Consider the following 19,264-nt stretch of genomic DNA (forward strand, 5'->3'; position numbering starts at 1 on the left):
TTTAAATTAATTTAAAAATACGTTGATTTATCCAAAAAAATGGTAAAAATCATTAATATTAAAAAAACTATTTTTCAATTAACCCCTTGCGCACCAACACATTGCATTTATATTTTACAATTTATCTTCACGGGCATCCTCAACAGATACTCTTTAAAAATCCAAGATAATATCCTCCAAAAATATTCCTCAAAAATCCACGATAAGATCCTCCAAAGATATTCTTCAAAAATCCACGATAAGATCCCCAAAAGGTATTGTTTAAAAATTCACAATAAAATCCTCAAAAGATATTCCTAAAAAACACGATAAGATCCTCAAAAAATATTATTTAAAAATCCACTATAAGATCCTCCAAAGATATTCTTCACAAATCCACGATAAGATCCTCAACAGATATTCTTTAAAAATTCAAGATAAGATCCTCAAGAGATATTTTTTTAAAAATTCAAGATAAGATCCTCAAAAGATATTCTTAAAAAACACGATAAGATCCTCAAAAAATATTATTTAAAAATCCACTATAAGATCCTCAATCAATTTTAAAAATCCACGATAAGATCCTCCAAAGATATTCTTCACAATCCACGATAAGATCCTCAAGAGATATTCTTTATAAATCCAAGATAAGATCCTCAAGAGATGTTCTTTATAAAACCACTGAAAGATCCTCAAAATAAATTCTTTAAAGTTCACGATAAGATCCTCCAAAGATATTCTTAAAAAATCCATGATAAGATCCTCAAAATATATTTTTTAAAGATCCACGATAAGATCTTCCAAAGATATTTTTCAAAAATCCACCATTAGATCCCTAAATAATTATTATTTAAATATCCAAGATAAGATCCTTTAAAGATATTCTTTAAAAATCCACGATAAGATCCTTAAAATATATTTCCTAAAATCCTCGATAATATACTCAACAGATATTCTTTAAAAATCAAAAATAAGATCCTCCAAAGATATTCTTCAAAAATCCAAAAGATATTCCTTACAATCTACGATAATATCCCTAAAAGAAATTTTTTGAAAATCCACGATAACACCCCCAAAAATATTCTTCAAAAATCCCATATTAGAGCCTATTTGTTGATAATACCTAAAAAATTAGACTGTGAAAAAATACGGGGAAAATCCAGCAGATAGTGAAGGTAGAACTAAAAAGAAATAGTATCAGTCGGAAATAGTATCAGTCGGTTTTGCCGACAGAAGTGTACCCCCAGCCTTGATTATTCTTACTCGAACTAATGTGCTTATTTAAACAGGGTGAGATGAAAAAACTGCAACCAACTTCAGACTGCTGTCATTTCTAAGCCAATCGTCCGACAGCTGTTAAAATTATTCCAGTGATAGCTTTTATATTGTTTACCAGCGTACAAAAGCATTTTGGTGAGAATTTCCAGAAAAAAAGTTATTCCTGATGGAATTCAAGCGTGTTAGTGTGATTTCTTTATATTGGCTGGAAAACCACAAATGGCTATCGTTAGAGCACTCCAGCATTTAAATGTGAATAAATCTTTTGTGTCTCGTACCTTCACTCGCTACCGATTACGTGTGGACGGAAATGGAAGCAGAAATGGTTCGAAAAATAAAGAAGCGACTTGATCGAAACCCGCGTCGCAATGGCCGAAAAGTGGCTCATGAACTGAACATATCGCAATATTCCATTCGGCATATATTGAAAAATGAGCGCTGGCTAAAGCCATTGAAATTCCAAAAATGCAAGAACTTACACAGCAACAGAAAGAAAATAGACTCAAAGAGCTAAAGAGTTGCTTCGCTAGGTCGAAAGTGGTGAACTGCTGAATTTGCTTTTTTCCAATGAGAAAACATTCGTTGTCCAGCAGTTTGTAAAAAAACAAAATCATCGTGTTTACTTGCCAAAAGAGTCAGCTGAAAATGTACACCTTTGGTTGGCCACCAGAACTCAAGCGCCGGCCATGGTGATGGTGTGGGTCGCCATAACAGCCGATGGTCGCTCCCCGCTCGTATTATTCAACCGTGGCATCAGAATAATGCCGAATATTATCGCGAAAATATTCTGGAAGGTGTATTGAGGTTTGGGCACGCAAACATTTTGACCGCAGACCTTGGACATTCCAACAGGACTCAGCACCATCGCACTTAGCACACGCCACCCCCGGAATGGATACAAAATGAGGTTCCTCGCTCCATTTCTAGCGCACAATTGCCACCAACATCTCCGGATACCAATCCGTTGGACTATTGTGTCTGCAGTATTTTCGAAAGCAGGTTGGCACTAAAAAATACCAAAGTGTCGATCACCTCAAGCAAGCGCTTCGCCGGGAATGGGCCAAAATAGCGCAGAGCAATATTCGGGCAGCGTGTGACGGTTTCCGTTTGAAGGCCATAATTCGTGCCAAAGGTGACCAATTCGAACAAATCTAAACTTATTCTAAATCTGATGCTATTTCAGACATTTTATGCTTTCATTGAATAAAAATTAAAAAAAAATGTAAAAATTATGGCGTTTGACATTGCTGCAGTTTTTTTTATCTCACCCTGTATATCCAATTTTATGTGAAAATAATGAATTCCCATAAATTAAATATTCATATCAGATTTCTAGTTAAGAGCAATTTTTAGATATAATCGCCGATTTGTTTCGCAAGTTGTAACAGATAAAAATATTGAAAATTGTGACTCTTTGTGGGTTAGGTACCAAAAGGGTTCGCAGATATATATCATCTTCACAACACATCTTGTATTAGCAAAAATGTTTGTATGTGTGAAATTTGAAGAGATTTGGATACTTATTCCGCATTCTTTGTCCATTTTATTTGTAAAAAATCTTGAACCATGTGTGGGGGAGGAAATGGTCGGATCACATCTTTATAACAGATCTTGTGTTGATGAAAATATTCAGACGTCTCAAGTCTGAATGGAATCGGATGTTAATTTCGTGTTATATGAGCTTCATGGATACCCAAAATGTTGACCAATAAGGGTAAGGTACATCACATTTTATAAGAGTTATAATCATTCAAAACTTTGACCCTTTGTGGGGGAGGTACTTCAAGTAGTGGACCAATATTTCCAATCTCCAAACTCGATCTATGTTTGATAATGAAATTTCCTAATCACCATAGCGCAGTGAATCGTAAAAAAATTAAACTTTTTTTTATACCACTTCGTACTGTTCGTACACTCATAGTTTGAATTTCCGAAATACTCTCCATATATTTCGACCCTTTACACGAAAGGTGATACTACCACCAAATCAAGTTTCCGGTTTCCTACAAGTGCAAGTGGTACAAAATTTTGTACATTATTGTGTTTTTCGTAGTTTATGGTATGAAAAAAGTTTAGTACCATTTCGTACCATTAGTGCAATTATAGTTCCAAAACGCCCTCCATATGTCGACTATTCAAATCAACAATTACACTATTTTCTTCAAATGTCCTTTCTTTTGCTCTATCAGTTCCCCCAATTACCAATTGTTAATAATTTAGTACATCTTGGAACTTTTTGTACCTTATGGTACGAAAATTCAAAATCACCTTACTTTTTAACGAAGAAATCCATTTTCAAGCAAAACCGGAGGTATCAATGTTGTAACAATTTGTAACACCCAATACCAATTTGGTACATTTTAGATTTTAGTACTTTTCGTACCTTATGTTACGAAATTACAATGGCACCTTAAATCTCAACGGAGAATTCAATTTTTCCACAATGCCGATGGTATCAAATTTAGTACCATTTAGTACCAAATCACCCACATCTCTCAAGCCTACACAAAAAATTACTTTGTCCTTTCACCCAATGGCATTAATAAGTACAATTTCTTATTTTTCGTACACTTTTAATGTAAAACTTTCCAAGAAGGCCAATCTCAATATCGAAACCTTGAATTTCTTTGGAAAACATCATCGCTTTGTGAGAGTTGATAAAGAAGACTGACGCAAATCACTTGGCTATTAGTGGGAAAACAACAATAAGATTTTTTCATGAAAAAGAGTTTTTCCATATTGAAATTCCACATAAGTCGGGAAATTGGTTCGAGTCAACTGGAAAAAGAAGAAAAGGTTAAAAAAGGACAATCACAGCATCTCCACAAAAAGTGTGCAATAAAAAGATTTGAGTATCCTTTATCCAATACTCAAACCCGTCAAAATAGTAGTGTGAGGCGAAGGGTTTTTTTGAGAATTTTTCGGAATTAAGAAATTTAATTTTATTTAATTTATTTTTTGCTGTGATATGACCGGGTATCGTAGTGATAATTTTTACTACAGTGCTGAAAATTTCCTTTCCAATTCTGGCTAAAAATTTACCCTCTCATATAATGTGTTTTTCATATGAATGAGATTTTAAGAAGAATTTTTTGCCCTTTTATCAATCTTCAAAAGACTATTTCCTTGAAACAGAAAGAGAGAAATTTATTTAATTTTATTGTTTATTTTTTTATTAAATATCATATACTGACTTTAAAAAAAACTTTTCAATTGAATTATGCTTCCACATTTTTTTCTGGCAAATAGGCAATACACTTGTACCAGGAAATCTTCTTGGGATACGCAAACTGTTTTTCTTTCCAATATTACTGCAGCGTTTCTCTTCGAGTGGGAGGATTTCTTGTTGTGCAATAAATAAATATGGAGAGAAGCAACAATTTTTTGAAACAAAAATAAGGCCTATTATACATTCTCTGAAAACTTAATAATTGGAAAGAAAAACAAAGGAAATAATTTAAAAAAAAATAATTCTGAAAACATTATTTTAGTTTGGTCATTGAGTCCTTACAAACAAAAAGGACTTAAAAGACCCCAATTTTCTTTCAAATCTATTTTAATGGTCCTGAGATTATGAGGAGGCTGTTCTTTTAAAAATAAATCTGTTGCAATATTATGAATGGACAATGGGGGATTTTATTGATTATTTTTAAGATTCCAGGAACCAAATGACTGAAATAGAAATAATCAATTCTTTGGTAAAAGAAACGAAAATAATTTGGGGAAAACAATATTGAAATTAAAAGTTGGAAATAGATAAAAGTCTAAATTTGAAATATTTTCTACGAAATGTCGAATAAACATAAAATTGATTTGTGCTTTGTTTTCTTATTAATGGTGGCTAATTCTCTTTAGAGTACTTAAAGACAGGATGTACGCACGTAAGGATAATGAGTGGGATCTGAACAAGGTTTTGAGAATTAAAACACCTAGAACGGGAATGTATAGGAGATCAGTAAAGAAAGGAGGGTTATAAGCTTCTGAAAACTCAAAATACCAAAATTCGAATTATGTGTTTACATGTGGGACCGATACGTAAACGAAACCTACATCACCAACGGTTTTAGAAGCTGGAAATTGATCCAGGGTCAAATATTCGGGGTTCTTAATCAGGATGCGGTCATATATCTACTTTAATTTAAAATTTCAGATAATCTTAAAAATATTGTTTATTCTGATAGCCCTTGATGTCCTTATACCCTACGTCACACTGTGGTACAGGGTATTATATTTTTGTAACATGCAGAAGGAAACGAAATAGACCCATAGTTCCGCATGATGATCTTTATAGAATCATGTTAGGAGTCGATTTATGCATGCCCAAACTGTCTCTCCATGTATTTTTATACCCTAAGCCGTAAAAAAACTACAACAAAGTCAAACGCCATAATTTGTAATTTTATTTTAATTTTATTGAATGATATCAAAAAATGTCGGAAATAGCATCAACTTTTAGAATAACTTTAGATTTGTTGTCTTCAAAAGGGCAATGAAATCATCACATGCTGCCCGAATGTTGCTCTGCGGTATTTTGGCTCATTCCCGGCAAAGCGCTTGCTTGAGGTGATCGACACTTTGGTATTTTTTAGTGCAACCTTGCTTTCCAAAATACTCCAGCTGAGTCCTGTTTAAATGTCCAAGGTCTGCGGCCAAAATGTTTGCGTGCCCAAGGCTTTAATACACCCTCCAGAATATTTTCTCCATAATATTCGGCATTTATTCTGATGAGTAATAGTACTTGAAAGAAAATACTTAAATCCACCTTAATGGTCCTTAAAAATGCTTTGATAGCTGTTCAACAAATAGTTTTTAAAAATTGTCCTTGAGAAAATATTTATAAAAAATACTCCAACAGTCGTAGGTAGGTTTGAGGATCCTTGAAGCATTTTTTAAATGCTCAGATGGGCCTTGAAAAAATATTTATAAAAAAAATACAATTTGTTTGATTTAATGGTCCTGACGTAATTTTATTTAAAAATTCACGTTTGTGTATCGTTATGTCCTTTGAAGAAAAATATCCTTAAAAATCCAGGTTTGGGCTTAGATCGTTTTTGGGAAAACTTTTTTGAAAGATCCAGGTTTGTGGCTGTGTTAATCCTTAAAAAATACTTTTTAAACAATTCTACGTTTCTTGCTTAGATGATCCCTTACAAATATATACTTTAAGAAATCCACGCTAGATGGTCCTTTAACAAAAATATTCTTTAAAAACTCCACATCCTTGAGAAAAAATTATTATTTAGGAAGTCCATAAAAAAATTTTCGTTAAGAAGTCCTTAAAGAAGTTTTTTTTTAAATCCAAATCCAAGAATATTCTTTAAGAATTATTTTTAAAAAAATATTCCTTAAGAAGTCTTTCAAAAAAAAAAATTAAGAACATACTCCTTAAAAAATTCACGTCATTGAAAAATATATTCTTACAAATCCACATTTGGGTCCTTATTTATTTTGCACCATATTTGTGGCTTTGATAATCCTTATAATTTGCTTTTTAAAACCTACGTCAAAAATCAACGTTTGTGGCTCTGTTGATCTCTGAAAAAACGTAATGTGAAAATTCTCTGATGGTCCTTTAAAAAGGTCCAAATGTCATTGTAATAATTTATTTTAATTCCGCTTTGGCAAGTTTAATATCCCTTGTAAAATATTCTTAAAAAATCCGCGTTAGATGGTTCTTGGAATCTTCTTAAAAAAAATCCACGATAGATGGTCTTTTGAAAAAATATTTTAAGCCTTCGTTTGTAACCCTGTTTGTCTTTAAAAAATCCACGTTTGTCGGTCTCTTGGTTCTTGAAATAAAACTCTTTTGAAATAAGTTAAAAAACCGCATTAGCCTTAAAAAATGTATTGAAATTCCCTGATAGTCCTTAAAAAAATATTTTTAAAAAGTATCCTAAATTCATTTAAAAACGATTCTAAAAAATCCTCCATGGCTAGTATAATAGCTCTTGATTTTTTAAAAAATCCATGTTGGTAGCTGTAATCGTACTCCAAGAAATATGCTTTAAAAACCCTACGGTTGTGGCTTAGATTATCCTTGGAAAAATATTTTGAAAAAAGTATCGATATTCCTCAATTATACCCTCAGCCTTATGTGGCTACAGGGGCTATATATCATTTGATACGAACAAAACTCTCCTCATGGAAATAACGGTTTTAGATCCTAGGTCTCTTTGGTCCAAATCCATTTCAGGACGTTTGGAATCCGTCCGTCTGTCTGACTACCCGGTGTCCATGATAACTCTCGAAGGAAGTATCCGATTTAGTCCAAACTTAGTACATCGTAATACTATTATCAAATTTAGATTGAATTCGGAGATGGGCTATATCGGTCCACTTCTTCTTGTACCTCCCTCACAAAAGGTCAACATTTGCAAGGAAAATAATTTAACCCATAGAAAGAGAAAGTATCATCCTGTTTTGTACAAACTTTTCAAATCCCATATTTTTATCAGTGTTAGATCAGGTGCGAAAATAGACAATATCATCCCATTCAACCAAGTACCTCCCCCACAAACGGTCTACATTTAGAATAATTACAGAGCTTATAAAATGTCAGAGCTTTCAAATCGTACTATTTCTATCAACACAAATCTCTGATAGTCCATGATTTTTAAGTAACATTTTTTGGTCCTATTATCCTTGAAAACACACATTTTTGTCCTTAAAATATTATAAAGTCAATATTTGCATTATCTGATATGTCGTCCTTGATGCCATTATTTTTTTTTTGGTTTTTTTATTTTTCAATGTTAAGATTTGTATTCAAATTGTTTTATACCTTAACTTAAGTGTTTATAATCCATTAAGATATGTCGATAAATCCAATATCGTATTCCAGGTATATGGGAATTGAAGAAACACGAGTCGTATTCAACAAATATTCACAGGATAATGAAGGACTGCATCTATTTTTTTATTCTGTTATTTTATTTTAAATTATTTTAAAAATTTAGTATTTCATTGGAATTTATATTTTTCTTTTATTGGCATTTATTTTGAAAAAATTAGTATTTTATTGGAATATTAATCCAATTATTTTTATTATTATTATTTATTTTCAAAATATCTCCACAGATTTTGATGAGCTTTTTCACATAACTTTAATTTTATATTTTCTTTCGGGAAATATTTTGTTTTTTTGTTTTTAACATTAATTATTTAAAACAAATTTTTATTGTCAACAACATTTAATATTTTTTCAATAAAAATATATATTTTTTTTAAGTTATAGTAAATCTAATTTGAATTTATTATTAATTAATTTTCAATTATGCTGTTTATCTACGTTTTTCTTCACACATATATTTTTTTTTAACTTTAATTTTTTTATTTTTTTTTTAATATTTAAATTCCATTTAAACTTTATTGACAGTAAATATCACTTTTACTTAATTTAATCTTTTTTTAACAGGAACAACAACCCCTCATAACACTTGCAGCATTTCTTTCACTTAACAACATAAGGTTTGTAAGTAATTGGTAATTTTCTTTCTAATTTAACTTTTGTATTCCATTCTCAACGCATGGAAATGTGTTAAAAATCACACACACACTCACACAAAGATTTCAGGACAACTCCTCAAATTTAATCTTTTGCGCCAAAGGCATTTTATTCAAGATTAACACTGGGTTCTTCTTTCTTTTTTCTTAATCCACACCATAAATATTGTATTTAATTCGCGCGCTTTAATATCCGCCGGAATGGGAGTTGAATATTGGTATTCCGATTATTTTCCAACAACAGCCATAGACCGTCTGTGTGCGCTAGGCGACAGGCAGGTGGTGTTTCTTTGAAGAACTGAATCAAATGGCGCCTAAACTTCAACTAAACCAATGTGAAAACAACGTTAAACATTATTTGGGTATTTCAAAATACCGCAAATCCAATGTATGACGTTTTGCATCGAACATGTTTGAATCGAACATAGAGTTAGAACAAAAGTGAAACAGCATTGCCAGTATATAGCACAAGCTATGAGTTGAAATGAACGTTTGGCATGTGGCAAAACAAAATTATAATTGAACAGGTTAGAACAGAAATATTTGGAGCTGTTTTGAAAAAGCTTAACACTGCAATTTGATACATTCATAAAGGGTTATTGAAATTGTTTAAAATTAAAATAACTATGATTATAGCTTTGGTTAAGCATCAATAAATATTCATTATAAATCCAGACTTTTTTCCCAAGACGTTGATTGTTCTGGAAAAACGTAGATTTTTTAAAATAATCCACATTTGCGACTTAGATGATCCCTGGAAAAATAGCCGATAAAAAAATTCAATTTTGTTTAAAAGTCATTTATAATAAATTAGAAAAAATGTAATATTTAATTTTTTTTTTAAACCCTCCACCTCCATAGTATGGAGTTTGTAACTCATCGAAATAATAATTTAAGACCTAACATAGTATATATATCCCTAATCAGATTGAAATTCTAAGACGATTTTGACCTGTCCGTCTGTACGTCTATTGTAATCACACCAGAGTCAAAACGAATAAAGATAGGAAGCTAAAATTTTGCACCGATCTGCCTTTTGGCTCCATATAACAGTACCCCCGATATTCAGTATTTTTATGATTTTAACCACCTTGGCTCAAAATCCACACAAGGAGTTCCTTCTGAGTACTTTTCCCCCTGGAAGAGAATTTTCTATATAGGTCAACGTTTTAGCCACCCCAAGATATTCGGTATTTCCCGGATTTTCGCGATATTATTCACCGGACAACTACAACCTATGACGAAAAATTGTCTACGCATGTCCACGACTTCGTACAGCCCCCATATAAGGGGTTTCATTTGAGAGGTATTTTTCGACAGATTTTTTTTTTCAAATTTTCCAAATTCCTTCCGAATGGTGAAGGGTAGAAAAAGTTCGGTCCGGCTCTTAGCAGCTTTTTTTTGTCCGGAGGTCCTTTAATTTTTATACCCTACACCACATGGTGGCAAGGGTATTATGTCTTTGTGCATTTGTTTGTAACAGGCAAAAGGAAACGAGATAGACCCATAGTTCCTTTTGATGATCTGCATAGAATCACATTCTGAGTCGATTTATGCATGTCCGTCCGTCTGTCCATGTATTTTTGTAAACAAAGTACAGTTCGCATTTATTGCCCTATCCATATGAAATTATGCACAAATCATTTGTTAGGCCCAATGAGGAACCCTATTGAAATTGGAGATAATCGGTCAAAATTTAGATATAGCTCCTATATATATCTTCGTCCGATTTGCCTTTTATTGTGCACCAAACGTGTAATATCAGCCCGAATAGTATGGAATTTTGCACATACAACCAAATTAGGCCTGAAAATAAGTATGCCAAATTCGAAAATTCCAAAATCGAAATCGGTTCAGATATAGCCATAGCTCCCATATATATTGTTCATCCGATTTGTTATTTTTTGTCCTCCGCAGCCGGAATATGCACTCTGTAACAACAATATCTGGGGAAATATATCAAATACAGCTCAGAAATACATTTGCTAAATTGTATCGAGATCGGTTCAGATTTGGATATAGCTCCCATATATAACTTCGTCCGATTTACTTTTAATTGTGCACCAAACGTCTAATTTTTGCCCAAATGGGATAATATTTGGCACTTACGACCGAATTGAGCCTAGAAGCTAGTATGTCAAATTTGGTGAAGATCGGTTCAGATATAGCAATAGCTCCCATATATACTGTTCATCCGATTTGTTATATTTGTTACCCACAGACGTAATATGCACTCCGTAACAACGATATTCAGGGAAATATATCAAATAGAGCTCAGAAATATCTTTACCAAATTATATCGATATCGGTTCCGATTTGGATATAGCTCCCATATATATTTTTATCCGATTTCAAATTAATTGTGCACCAAATGGGCAATACAGGTCCGAATTTAAAAGATACAAATATTTAGTCCTTTGAATTCCAAATTATAATTATAAGCATAGCTTGTATGATTGAATTCTCCCATAGAAACTTTTAATTGTTATGCGGAGCTCTACTAAATTAGCAAAGTGGAGTAGGGTATCATAAAGTCGGCCCCGCCCGACTTTAAGACTTTCTTTACTAGTTTTTTATATTTCGTTGTATGCCATTAAATAGTTATCTGTTTTCTTAACAAATTCTGCATTTTTTTTAACTCAAAACTTTTGTTGATGATGTCTTTCTTGTCTACTTTTTGTCAGGAGGTCCTTGACTAAGCATTCTTAACAAATGTTTTATTTGTAATCGGGACAAAAATATTGAAAACTCCTCGATTTTTGGTCAGGACAGAAAAAAAATCCTTAAAAATTTTAGGATTTTTGATCAGAGATTGTTACAAAAATACCCCACATAAGGTTCAAGATTTTGAAAAACAAAACGGTAAGGTAACGGAGGTAAGCGAAACAAGCATCTTATAACTAGCGAAACAAGTCAACAATTCTTTACAACTGGCTATATCTAAATATTTCTCTCAACAAGCTGATGTTGGCGGAGATTATACATCTATCGGCATAACCGACTGATACTTTCTAAATTATTATTATTTTTTTAATTTACGATTATTTCCTCCAAAAATATTCTAAAGATTCCACGGTGTTAGCCTATCTGAAAACCCAGTCATAATGCTTCCTAAAACAATCTTCAAAAATCTGCAATTTTATATATTTTAAAATTCGCCGTTTTAGCACAAATATGCTTTGGAGTAGTCCACAAAGCCAGTCCAAAAATCCTAGATTACAGCCTCGCAAAATATTTTTTTTTTTATAAATGCTCGATTAAGGACTCAAATGTATTCCAGGGATTTAACCTGAAAATATTGTTTAAAAATCCATATTTATATTTATTCCATATATATTTAAAAACGTAAGATTATAGCCACCAAACACAATCTTTAAAAATCCACTATTATCGGATCTAAAATACTTTTAAAAATCAACGATTAAAGGCTCAAAAAATGTCTCTACAACCCCACAATGATAACCACAAAAATATATTCTTTAAAAATCCACATCTGTGGTAAGTCCTGTAATTATTCCCTACTCATCCACCATATTCTTCAGAAAAATCCAGCTTTTAATTATTCCCAACTCAATCACAACATTACCTACCATCATTCCTGGAAAATAGCTTTCATCGATCTCGATAGTTATCCTTTCGAAAAAGTCGTTATGGCAAATAAATAAACTACTCAATTAAGAATTTTAAGTTCCATTCGATTGTCGGGCATTGAATAGATTCCAAGAATTTTCTATGGAATCGCCAAAGGATACGAAACCTGTTTTATGTGTCCACATTGTGGTCTACAATTCCTGTTATGCAAACGTCGACCAGTTGCTATGTCTCTACGTGGACATAAACATGACTATTTGCGTAACTTGGATTTCCAGGAAAGACATGGTTTCCATTGCCAGTTGGAGATTCCGAAAGGCCCATATGTATCATGTACATGTAGTTAAAGATAACATATGTACATATCTTCAATGTTGAATATATATCGGTTTTCAAGTGAATTTTGCGAAAAGTTGCAATAATTTAGTGAGTTCAATTTTTAGTGCATCAATTCTGGAATTTTTCCTCTGCCCCTTAAGCTATTTATCTAATTTGTAAGGAACTCAAATGCTTATTAATAGACCGACCCTGTGTCTGGATTTGTGTTTCTAAGGCATGAAATCGGAATTTTTGCTGCCATGCCATGAAGGTTTATTCTAGGAAATTACATCAAATATAGATATGAATATCTGAAATTAATGATTAACAAGTAACTAATTAAGGGGCAAGAGTTCACAGTGTACAGGGAAACAATAAATTTGTGAAGTTATTAAAGACATAAAATCGCTTAGCTTTCTTTAAACTCCATGTTAAAATACTCAATCCCCGATTACAACTCTCAGGACTAACAAAATAAAATAGATTCTCCCAAAAATTGCCAAAAAATATACGACTATATACCTGAAAGATCCTCAATTTTTTTTTAAAGTCAACCTTTATAACCTGGTATTATCTGAAATATATTTCTCAAAACTTCAAACAAAACTTTTTTTATAAAATAATTTCCCAAAAAACCCCATTCTTTCTATCACAGCCTTTAAAATAAAACTCGTTATTGCACCTCAAAATATTCCTATAAACTACCATTATAGACCCAAACATATACTTATAGGATCCGAGATAAAAAATTACAAAATTATTTCTAAAGTATGCGCGATTATTTCACTCAGGCTGGGTTTTTTGAAATACCTACTAAAAGGGTACGAAAAGCACTATAATGTACTACAAATTAAATATTTTGTATTGAACAAACGGAATAGGCACAAAATTGTGAAATTTGGAATGAAGGGTGGATGTACCGATGGGTTTTTGAAAATTCGAACTTTAAGACTAAAATGGTACTAAATCTTTAAAATTGTACCCTTTGGCAAAATGACAAAGGATAAAGCTAAAACTTTTCTATTGGTGTGCCTGTTGGTGGTAGGTTTGTGATAAAGCGGTGGTTTTGGAAATCTGTAAGGGAAATCAGGGTGAGATGAAAAAACTGCAGCCAACTTCAGACGGCTGTCATTTCTAAGCCACTCATACGACAGCTGTTAAAATTATTCCAGTGACAGCTCATTATATTGCTTACAAGCGTTCTAAAGCATTTCGGGGAGAATTTTCCAGAAAAAAAGTTATTCGTGATGGAATTCAAGCGGGATAGTGTGATTTCTTTATATTTGGCTGGAAACCCACAAGTGGCTATCGTTAGATCCCTCCAGCATTTAAATGTGAATAAATCTTTTGTGTCTCGTTCCATCGCTCATGACCGTGATACTGGTAGCCTAACCCGACGTGAAGGAAGTGGACGAAAGAAAACAGCAACATCAGCAGAAATGGTTCGAAAAGTAAAGAAGCGACTTGATCGAAACCCGTGTCGCAGTGGCCGAAAAACAGCTCGTGAGCTGAACATATCGCAATATTCCATTCGGCAAATGTGGAAAAATGAGCTCGGGGTGAAGCCATTGAAATTCCAAAAAGTGCAAGATCTTACACCGCAACAGAAAGAAAATAGACTCAAAAGAGTTGCTTCGCTTGGCCGAAAGTGGTGAACTGCCGAATTTGGTTTTCTCTGTCTCCGATGAGAAAACATTCATTGTCCAGCAATTTGTAAACAAAAAGAAGTGATCGTGTTGACTTGCCAAAGAGGTCAGCTGAAAATGTGTACCTTCGATTGGCCACCAGAACTCAAGCGCCAGCCATGGTGATGGTGTGAGCTGCCATAACAGCCGATGGTCGCTCTTCGCTCATATTAATCGACCGTGGCATGAGAATAAATGACGATTATTATCGCGAAAATATTCTGGAGGGTGTATTAAAGCCTTGGGCACGCAAATATTTTGGCCGCAGACCTTGGGCATTACAACAGGACTCAGCACCATTGCACTCATCACGCGCCACCCAAGAATGGTTACAAAATGAGGTTCTTCGCTTCATTTCCAACGCACAATGGCCACCAAAATCTCCGGATACTAATCCGTTGGACCAATGTGTCTGAAGTATTTTGGAAAGCAAGGTTGGCACTAAACAGTACAAAAGTGTCGATCACCTCAAGCAAGCGCTTCGCCGGGCCGGGAATGGGCCAAATTACCGCAAAGCAACATTCGGGCAGCGTGTGACGGTTTCATTGCCGTTTGAAGGCCATAATTCGTGTCAAAGGTGACCAATTCGAACAAATCTAAACTTATTCTAAAAGTTGATGCTATTTTCGACATTTTTTGCTTTCATTCAATAAAATTTAAAAAAAAAAAAATTAAAAATGATGGCGTTTCGATATGTCGCAGTTTTTCTATGTTACCCTGTGTTGTATATTTTGTGAACTAAAAAGGCCCAATACGAACTGTTGAAACGACTCTAAAATATTAAAGGGGGGACTTTTCGCAGACGAAGAAGTGGGCACTTGCTAGTAACTCTCATTCAAATTGAAATACGAGTCGGATTGACTTAAAATTGTGCACATCTCAATATTTCTATTAACACAAGATCTGGTGTGAAGGAGATAGATATCGGCCCACCCTTTCTAGTATTTTCCCCACAAAAAATAGTCCCTCAAAATATTCTATAATAAGTAAAACAAGTTAAAAAGCAGTAGCGGCTCGGCCGAACTTTGAATGCCCTCCAACATTTGGAACGAATTTGGAAATTTAAAAAAAAAATAAAATCCTTAAAAAATTCTGTTAAATTTAAAAAAACCGAATATTGCAGTTATATTGGGGTCTATACGGCGTGGACCTACCCTAACCCTAATCCGAAACTTGAAATAAAAGGTGAATTATGTAGCTAAAATCATCAAAATATCGTATATAGGGAGGTACCATTATATCGGAGCTGTACGAAGACCTGGACCAGCATAGACAATTTTCTGTCACAGGCTGTAGAATCCCTTACGAACTTCATATACCAAATTTTAAACAATTCCGGTGAATAATGTCGCTAGAATCATCAAAATACCGAATTTTGGGAGGTACCGTTATATGGGGGCTATACGAAGACGGGGACCTGCACAGACAATTTTCTGTCTCAGGCTGTAGTATCCATTACGAATCTCAAATAATAAATTTGAAACAATCCCGGTGAGTAATGTCGCTAATATCATCAAAATACCGAATATAGGGAGGTACCGTTATATGGGGGCTATATGAAAACGTGGACCTACTTGGTCCATTTACGAACTTAACCTGCCTTGTGGAAAAATAAACACGTGTGCAAAATTTTAGTCTTCTATCTCAATTCGTTCGAAAGATAGCGTGATTACGACAGATAGACAGATGGACATCACCAGATCGTCTTAGAATTTTACGCTGATCCAGAATATTTATACTTTGTAGGGTCTATTATAAATATTTCGAGGAGTTACAAACGGAATGACAAAGATAATATATCCTCCATAGAATGGTGGAGGGTATAAAAATATTCATGATTATATATCAGGCATTAATCAATCCATGTCGTCATTTTCGCTCTCAGTTATGTCTCGATAGATAAATAGATGAACGGAAGAGATGTGTCCATTAAAACCGAAAGGAAGACACTGAATTGTTCCGTTGCAAATTTTCTGCCAATGTTAGATCGAGTCGGAAGATCACCTATATTTGGGCCATACTTTTTGAAAAATTCTGACCATCCTCACGGGAGTAATTTAATCCTTTTATGATTACCCAAATGGAAACCTCAATTCACATTTCAGAACAAACTATTGCTTTCAATTAAAAATTCTATAAATTAATTATAAAACCTCAATAATTAAAAATTTCGGCATTACAAAATATTTCCACCTTACACACACATAGTCATGTATGCATGTGTGTGTGCCTGACTCTCTGCCAAAACACATTTATGTTTGTATTACACATTAAATTGTGTCATAACATCGGCTGTGACAAGAATAACAATGAGAAGGATTTTGGAACAACAAATTGCAAACAGATGCCACTCGGGCCGAACAATTTATCATTTAAAACGAGATTAACAGCGGTTGGGATCTAATGGCAGCACTGCCAAGAGCAAGTTTTGTTATTAATGAGATTTAAACAATCATTAAATTTGAAAAAAGCGCCACAAAATAGCTGCTGACATTTGCTTGACAAGAAAAACCAACAACAACGTAAATATTTCCAATTATCTCTTCCCTGGAGGCAAACTTTAATTATAAATTATGTTTAAATGCATTAGAGTGGGAAGTCAACTTTGCGTAGTAGGGCAAAAGATGCATTGCATTGTGGACTTGAGAGAGTACTACTCAGAACAATTTGTTGGGCACTTGTTTGTGACGCTTTCGAGACCATTAGAAATGACAACTACGCACAGAAGCATTAAGAGAAGGCTACATCTTCTGCATTCTCAGTACTTAAAAATATAAAGAGGCAGTCCTGAATTTGCCAGAAAATAGCTTACTTTATCTTACTTAGTAATGATTAACGGCGGCAGAGAGTATATACGCTATATAATTTAAAACATGCCAAGCAAAATATGGGTTTAGCATTACAACCTATTAAAGTATTCATTGCTATCAAAAGTCTTGTCTAGTTTCTTATTTCGTGCAGCTTGTCCTTGTTGAAATAATGGTAACCCAGTTTGTAAAGAGGTTTTATTATACCCTCAGCCATATGGCTACTGAGGGTATATATCATTTGATACGGTCTCTCTGCCTGGCTGGTGTGCACGATAACTCTCGAAGGGAGTATCCGATTTGGTCCAAACTTCGTACTTCGTAATATTTTTGTCAAGCTTAGATCGAGTTCGGAGATGGACAATATCGGCCCACTCCTTCTGGTACCTCCCCCACAAAAGGTCGAAATTTTCAAAAAAATATATTTTCTGCACAGAAAGAGGAACTATAATCCGATGTTGCTCCATCTTTGCAAATCCTAATATTTGGGTCAGTGCTAGGTCAGGTGTAAAAATTGACAATATCCGTCCACTCCATCAAGTACCTCCCCACAAAGGGTCAAAATTTTAAATAATTACAACTCTCATAAAATGTGATGTAAGAGTCCAATTGTCTTCAAATTTCACACATCCCAATATCTATATTAACCCAAGGTCTGGTGTTAAGATGGAATATAGCGGTCCACTCCTTCTGGTACCTCTCCCTAGCACATCCCAATATTTATATCATATTTATCCGATACGAAATGACCAATATTGCCCATTTTTTCAGAACACACTGCATACGGGGTTAAACATTTGAATAATCATAACCAGTAAGGAAAGCTCAAAAGTCGGGCGGGGCCGACTTTATGATACCCTACACCACTATGCATATTTAGTAGAGCTCTCGTAAAAAGGTTTATACAGGGTATTTAAGAGCTCTATGAGATATTTGGTACAAAAGCAAAATCTATCTAATTCTATCGTGCATTTTACGAACTATAGCTATCTCTGAACCGGGTTTCTCCAAATTTTACGTATTAGCTTCTAGACTGGTGATTTGGGCTGATATTGACCATTTAGTGCACATTTAACCCGAAATCGGATGAAGATATATATGAGAGCTATATCCAAATCTGAACCGATTTCGATAAAATTTAAAACAGCTATTCCTGTGCTCCATCTAATACCTGGTACCAAATATCACGGTTGTGGAGTGAATATTACGAATGTATGGGACTAAAACTCTAAATCGGATGAAACATATATATGGTTGCTATATCTATATCTGAACCGATTTTCACTAAATTTGATATACTTGCTTCTAGGCTGAATTTGGTCCGATGTACTAAAATTCAGTCCATTTGGACTTATATCGGCCATTTGGTGCACAATTAACCCGAAATCGGATGAAGATATGTATGGGAGCTATATCCAAATCTGAACCGATTTCGATAAAATTACAAGCAGCTATTTCTGGGCTGTATCTTATATCTGGTACCAAATATCATTCTTGTGGAGTGCATATTACGAATGTGAGAGGCATAAACACCAAATCGGATGAAAGATATATATGGGAGCTATAGCTATATCTGAACCGATTTTCTCCAAAATTTGATATACTTGCTTCTAGGCCGAACTCGGTTGGGTGTGCCAAAATTCAGGTAATTTGGACTGATAGTGGACATTTGGTGCACATTTAACCCGAAATCGGATGAAGATATATATGGGAGCTATAGCTGTTTCTGAACCGATTTTCTCCAAATTTGTTGTATTTGCTTTAAGGCTAATCTCGGTCACATGTGCCAAAATTCGGGCCATTTGGGCTGATATTGGCCATTTGGTGGTCAATTAACCCGAAATCGGATGAAGATATATATGGGAGCTATATCCAAATCTGAACCGATTTCGATAACACTTAAAACAGCTATTTCTGTGCTCCACTTAATACCTGGTACCAAATATCACGGTTGTGGAGTGCATAGTAGGAATGTGAGGGACTTAAAGATCAAATCGGATGAAAGATATATGGGAGCTATAGCTATATCTGAACCGATTTTCTCCAAATTTGATATACTTGCTTCTAGGCCGAACTCGGTTGGATGTGCCAAAATTCAGGTAA

At 34.0% G+C, this 19,264-nt stretch overlaps 1 protein-coding gene across 1 annotated transcript in view; it reads right to left on the reverse strand.

Moving 5' to 3' along the window:
• LOC101889768 (gonadotropin-releasing hormone receptor) overlaps window positions 1-8,198 on the reverse strand; it is an 84,987-nt gene extending 76,789 nt beyond the window's left edge. Inside the window, exon 1 of the mRNA XM_059130390.1 lies at window positions 8,039-8,198. The gene's annotated coding sequence lies outside the window, so the exon portion shown is untranslated. The remainder of the gene's footprint in view (window positions 1-8,038) is intronic.
• Between the last annotated feature and the right edge of the window lie 11,066 nt (window positions 8,199-19,264).

This window comes from Musca domestica, unplaced genomic scaffold (assembly GCF_030504385.1).
Source record: "Musca domestica strain aabys unplaced genomic scaffold, Musca_domestica.polishedcontigs.V.1.1 74, whole genome shotgun sequence".
NCBI lineage: Eukaryota > Metazoa > Arthropoda > Insecta > Diptera > Muscidae > Musca > Musca domestica.